This window comes from Bombina bombina, chromosome 3 (genome assembly GCF_027579735.1).
Source record: "Bombina bombina isolate aBomBom1 chromosome 3, aBomBom1.pri, whole genome shotgun sequence".
NCBI lineage: Eukaryota > Metazoa > Chordata > Amphibia > Anura > Bombinatoridae > Bombina > Bombina bombina.
In genome coordinates, this window is record NC_069501.1 from 1,192,325,097 (window position 1) to 1,192,331,619 (window position 6,523).

Genomic DNA, 6,523 nt, shown 5'->3' on the forward strand with positions numbered 1-6,523 from the left:
ATAGGGCCTGCTGAAAATTGTATTTTTGCCACAAATAGGACCTGCTGAAAATTGTATTTTTGCCACAAATAGGACCTGCTGAAAATTGTATTTTTGCCACAAATAGGACCTGCTGAAAATTTTATTTTTGCCACAAATAGGGCCTGCTGAAAATTGTATTTTTGCCACAAATAGGACCTGCTGAAAATTGTATTTTTGCCACAAATAGGGCCTGCTGAAAATTGTATTTTTGCCACAAATAGGGCCTGCTGAAAATTGTATTTTTGCCACAAATAGGGCCTGCTGAAAATTGTATTTTTGCCACAAATAGGACCTGCTGAAAATTGTATTTTTGCCACAAATAGGGCCTGCTGAAAATTGTATTTTTTGCAACAAATAGGGCCTGCTGAAAATTGTATTTTTTGCAACAAATAGGGCCTGCTGAAAATTGTATTTTTGCCACAAATAGGACCTGCTGAAAATTGTATTTTTGCCACAAATAGGACCTGCTGAAAATTGTATTTTTGCCACAAATAGGACCTGCTGAAAATTTTATTTTTGCCACAAATAGGGCCTGCTGAAAATTGTATTTTTGCCACAAATAGGACCTGCTGAAAATTGTATTTTTGCCACAAATAGGGCCTGCTGAAAATTGTATTTTTGCCACAAATAGGGCCTGCTGAAAATTGTATTTTTGCCACAAATAGGGCCTGCTGAAAATTGTATTTTTGCCACAAATAGGACCTGCTGAAAATTGTATTTTTGCCACAAATAGGGCCTGCTGAAAATTGTATTTTTGCTACAAATAGGGCCTGCTGAAAATTGTATTTTTGTCACAAATAGGACCTGCTGAAAATTGTATTTTTGCCACAAATAGGACCTGCTGAAAATTGTATTTTTGCTACAAATAGGTCCTGCTGAAAATTGTATTTTTGCCACAAATAGGACCTGCTGAAAATTGTATTTTTGCTACACATAGGACCTGCTGAAAATTGTATTTTTCTACAAATAGGTCCTGCTGGCTGAAAATTGTATTTTTGCTACAAATAGGACCTGCTGAAAATTGTATTTTTGCCACAAATAGGGCCTGCTGAAAATTGTATTTTTGCCACAAATAGGGCCTGCTGAAAATTGTATTTTTGCCACAAATAGGGCCTGCTGAAAATTGTATTTTTGCCACAAATAGGACCTGCTGAAAATTGTATTTTTGCCACAAATAGGGCCTGCTGAAAATTGTATTTTTTGCAACAAATAGGGCCTGCTGAAAATTGTATTTTTTGCAACAAATAGGGCCTGCTGAAAATTGTATTTTTGCCACAAATAGGACCTGCTGAAAATTGTATTTTTGCCACAAATAGGACCTGCTGAAAATTGTATTTTTGCCACAAATAGGACCTGCTGAAAATTTTATTTTTGCCACAAATAGGGCCTGCTGAAAATTGTATTTTTGCCACAAATAGGACCTGCTGAAAATTGTATTTTTGCCACAAATAGGGCCTGCTGAAAATTGTATTTTTGCCACAAATAGGGCCTGCTGAAAATTGTATTTTTGCCACAAATAGGGCCTGCTGAAAATTGTATTTTTGCCACAAATAGGACCTGCTGAAAATTGTATTTTTGCCACAAATAGGGCCTGCTGAAAATTGTATTTTTGCTACAAATAGGGCCTGCTGAAAATTGTATTTTTGTCACAAATAGGACCTGCTGAAAATTGTATTTTTGCCACAAATAGGACCTGCTGAAAATTGTATTTTTGCTACAAATAGGTCCTGCTGAAAATTGTATTTTTGCCACAAATAGGACCTGCTGAAAATTGTATTTTTGCTACACATAGGACCTGCTGAAAATTGTATTTTTCTACAAATAGGTCCTGCTGGCTGAAAATTGTATTTTTGCTACAAATAGGACCTGCTGAAAATTGTATTTTTGCCACACATAGGACCTGCTGAAAATTGTATTTTTGCTACAAATAGGACCTGCTGAAAATTGTATTTTTGCTACAAATAGGTCCTGCTGAAAATTGTATTTTTGCTACAAATAGGTCCTGCTGAAAATTGTATTTTTGCTACAAATAGGTCCTGCTGAAAATTGTATTTTTGCTACAAATAGGTCCTGCTGAAAATTGTATTTTTGCTACAAATAGGTCCTGCTGAAAATTGTATTTTTGCTACAAATAGGTCCTGCTGAAAATTGTATTTTTGCTACAAATAGGTCCTGCTGAAAATTGTATTTTTGCCACAAATAGGACCTGCTGGCTGAAAATTGTATTTTTGACACAAATAGGTCCTGCTGAAAATTGTATTTTTGCTACAAATAGGACCTGCTGAAAATTGTATTTTTGCCACACATAGGACCTGCTGAAAATTGTATTTTTGCTACAAATAGGACCTGCTGAAAATTGTATTTTTGCTACAAATAGGGCCTGCTGAAAATTGTATTTTTGCTACAAATAGGTCCTGCTGAAAATTGTATTTTTGCCACAAATAGGACCTGCTGGCTGAAAATTGTATTTTTGCCACAAATAGGGCCTGCTGAAAATTGTATTTTTTTCCACAAATAGGGCCTGCTGAAAATTGTATTTTTGCCACAAATAGGTCCTGCTGAAAATTGTATTTTTGCTACAAATAGGGCCTGCTGAAAATTGTATTTTTGCTACAAATAGGTCCTGCTGAAAATTGTATTTTTGCCACAAATAGGACCTGCTGGCTGAAAATTGTATTTTTGCCACAAATAGGGCCTGCTGAAAATTGTATTTTTTCCACAAATAGGGCCTGCTGAAAATTGTATTTTTGACACAAATAGGTCCTGCTGAAAATTGTATTTTTGCTACAAATAGGACCTGCTGAAAATTGTATTTTTGCCACACATAGGACCTGCTGAAAATTGTATTTTTGCTACAAATAGGACCTGCTGAAAATTGTATTTTTGCTACAAATAGGGCCTGCTGAAAATTGTATTTTTGCTACAAATAGGTCCTGCTGAAAATTGTATTTTTGCCACAAATAGGACCTGCTGGCTGAAAATTGTATTTTTGCCACAAATAGGGCCTGCTGAAAATTGTATTTTTTCCACAAATAGAGCCTGCTGAAAATTGTATTTTTGCCACAAATAGGGCCTGCTGAAAATTGTATTTTTTCCACAAATAGGGCCTGCTGAAAATTGTATTTTTGCCACAAATAGGGCCTGCTGAAAATTGTATTTTTTCCACAAATAGGGCCTGCTGAAAATTGTATTTTTGCCACAAATAGGGCCTGCTGAAAATTGTATTTTTGCCACAAATAGGGCCTGCTGAAAATTGTATTTTTTCCACAAATAGGGCCTGCTGAAAATTGTATTTTTACCACAAATAGGACCTGCTGAAAATTGTATTTTTTCCACAAATAGGGCCTGCTGAAAATTGTATTTTTACCACAAATAGGGCCTGCTGAAAATTGTATTTTTTCCACAAATAGGGCCTGCTGAAAATTGTATTTTTGCTACAAATAGGACCTGCTGTAAAAATCAGCCACACTCTTAACAAATAACAAATACAGCCGCGCTCTTTAACAAAGACAGCCGCGCTCTGTCTTTACTTACTGCGAGAGCTCTCTCTTTACGTCACGCTGGGACCATCAAGCAACCTTATCTGTGTACTGCGCCTGCGTATGATAAGTAGTCTCACAATCAAGATGACTAGAGACTCATTCTACAAAGAAGCTTTATTGGCTGGACGCCATGTCAGGTTGATTAGGGGGCAGGTCCTGTAACCAAAGCTGGGGCAGCGAGTTCAGCTACAGCCGCGTTGCGCATGCTGAAGTACAGTGCCCATACCGCCGCCATAGACTCAGAGTCATAGCCGATTTCAAAAGTCTGCATAAGAGAGAGATTTCTCACACATCTACGGTGGCGAGGCTCTTTACTCAGAATATAGATTCTATCTAGAATTCTAGATTCTGAGTGAAGATCCTCGCCGCTGTAGATGTGTGAAAAATCTCTCTCTTATAATGCAGACTTTTGAAATCTTACAGGCGGTCACCTCAAAATTCACTCGCGGTCCACTGGTAGACCACGATCTACCTCTTGCCCACCCCTTATATAGACTGTAACATTGGTTTTCCCTTAAGGTGTTTCAAACGACTTGTTATATATGCTGCAGAGTATTAAATCTACTATAAACTGTTCCTTCATGTTTATTTTTGTATTTGAAATTAGTTTTGCTAACCATTACCTTGTTCTCAAGGGCATGCCCATTTAAGTGGGTGGACCCTGCAAGCAGAGTAGACCTGCTCATACTATTACTCTATATTCGCAAAGCCTAATAGATATCGGAATGTTAATCATGGGTGGGGAAGGATAAACCAGCGTTTTCAAATACAAAAACCTCTCTCCCAACTCCAACCTCTTACATAGCTTTTCTACACAGAATATGGTAGTATTCATATTCCATTATAGGTGGTTTCAAACTGCAAAAACGGCTTTCTCAGATGGTGAAATAAAGGTAAATGAGCTATCTGTAAACACTTTAAAACACTCTTGAAGGTAAAATGATCAATTGAAACACATTAAAAGTGAGCATATTTTTCAGTGCAATGTCCCTTTAAGTGGCACCTAAGGGTACCTTCTGCTGTATATGTAAAATAAAATTAACATATATGGAATTTATTTTTGATTATAGCCTTTGGAAATAACCAGGGCCAGTTACAAAGAAGTAATACACTAATAAAAGTAAACCTCTTGTTCATTGTCAGCATATCTTATATATTTTCATATACATTACTTACAGCTCTATTTCTTGTAACACCCCCAGGCAGATTCTGTGACCCTCGCACGGCCATGCAAACTGTTTGAGTATCCCTGAACAACATACCCCCTATACATACCTGTGAGCTGGAGCAAACCCTATGATTGTTTGTTCCCATAAATTCAGATCTTAAACTACTGTTTTGTTGCATTTAAAAACTATTTTAAAATATGTAACAGTGAGGGATTTCTTTTTTATTCTAAACTAAATGTTAAGTAAATTCATTTTTTCTTTATTTATTTTTTAATGCATGTTGCTTTGATGAAAAAAAATATATATCTTTTGCTTTCAGAGGCATAACCCTCCCCACCAATAGAGCTGCAGGAGTTGTCCTTGTAAACCAGTGAGAACAGGAAGTAGCCAACTGATATTGCTTTATTACATACAGATTAAATTAAAGGAACACTCAAGACAAAATTAAAGGGAAACTAAACCCACATTTTTTTCTTTAATCATTCAGGTAGAGCATGCAATTTTAAGTAACTTTCTAATTTACACATATTATCATTTTTTTATTTGTTCTCTTGCTATCTTTATTTGAAAAATAAGGCATCTAAGCTAAGGAAGCAGACAATTTTTGGTTTAGACCCTGGACAGCACTTGTTTATTGGTGGCTTTTTGTTTTTTTATTAGGGTTATAAGTATTTTCAGTGTATTGAGAAAAGCTTGCCACCTTTTAGCTGGTAAAAAAATAAATTGTGAGATCAGCAGAGCGAAAATCTTTACAGAGTCCAGTGTACTTAAAGGGACACTATACGCAATTTTTTTTTCTTTCATGATTCAGATAGGGCATACAATTTTAAGCAACTTTCTAATTTACTCCTATTATCAATTTTTCTTAATTCTCTTGCTTTCTTTATTTGAAAAAAAAGGCATCTAAGCTAAAGAGTCAGAAATTTTTTGGTTCAGACCCTAGACAGCACTTGTTTATTAGTGCTGTCCAATCAGCAAAGACAACCCAGGTTGTGAAACAAAAATGGACCGGCTTCTAAACTTACATTCTTGCTTTTCAAATAAAGATAGCAAGAGAATGAAGAAAAATTCATAGGAGTAAATTAGAAAGTTGCTTAAAATTGCATGCTCTATATGAATCATTAAAGAAATTTGGGTTTAGCATCTCACGTTCATGGTTAAGATCGAGGGGCTGAACATGTGACGTGCACTGCTCCTCTGTGAATAACCTGTGCAGTGAACATCATGCGCAGGTAAAGAGCTTGTGGCATACCATAATTATTCACAGAAGGAAGCCGCGTACTAACCTTAGCGCACATCTCATCTTCAGCCCCACTTCTGCCTGCATGAATCACTTCTCACTATGGCTGAACACAGAGTAGTATGCAATTAAAGGGATACAAAACACAAATATTTTCTTTCATGATTCTACATTTAGCCATCAATCAGCAAGCGCTACCCAGGTGCTGAACCAAAAATACTTACATTAGTGCTTTTCAAATAAAGATTAGGAGTAAATTATAAAGTTATGCTCTATCTGAATCATTAAAGAAGAAAAATGAATTTTATATCCCTTTAAGTTCTGGCAACACCATTAACCTTTTTCTTTTTTTTTAATTGTTAATATTATGTTTTGTTCATTTTTAACATTATTTCTTATTCTTACATGTACCTGTCCCTTTAAAACAGTTACACTGAAGCAACAGTGCAATAATAAAATGCTCTAATAGCAAATTTACATGATTATGTCCCTTTAAAAGATTTTTTTTTTTAGGCAAAATGTTCTACATTTTTAAATGTTTGCTTTTCCAT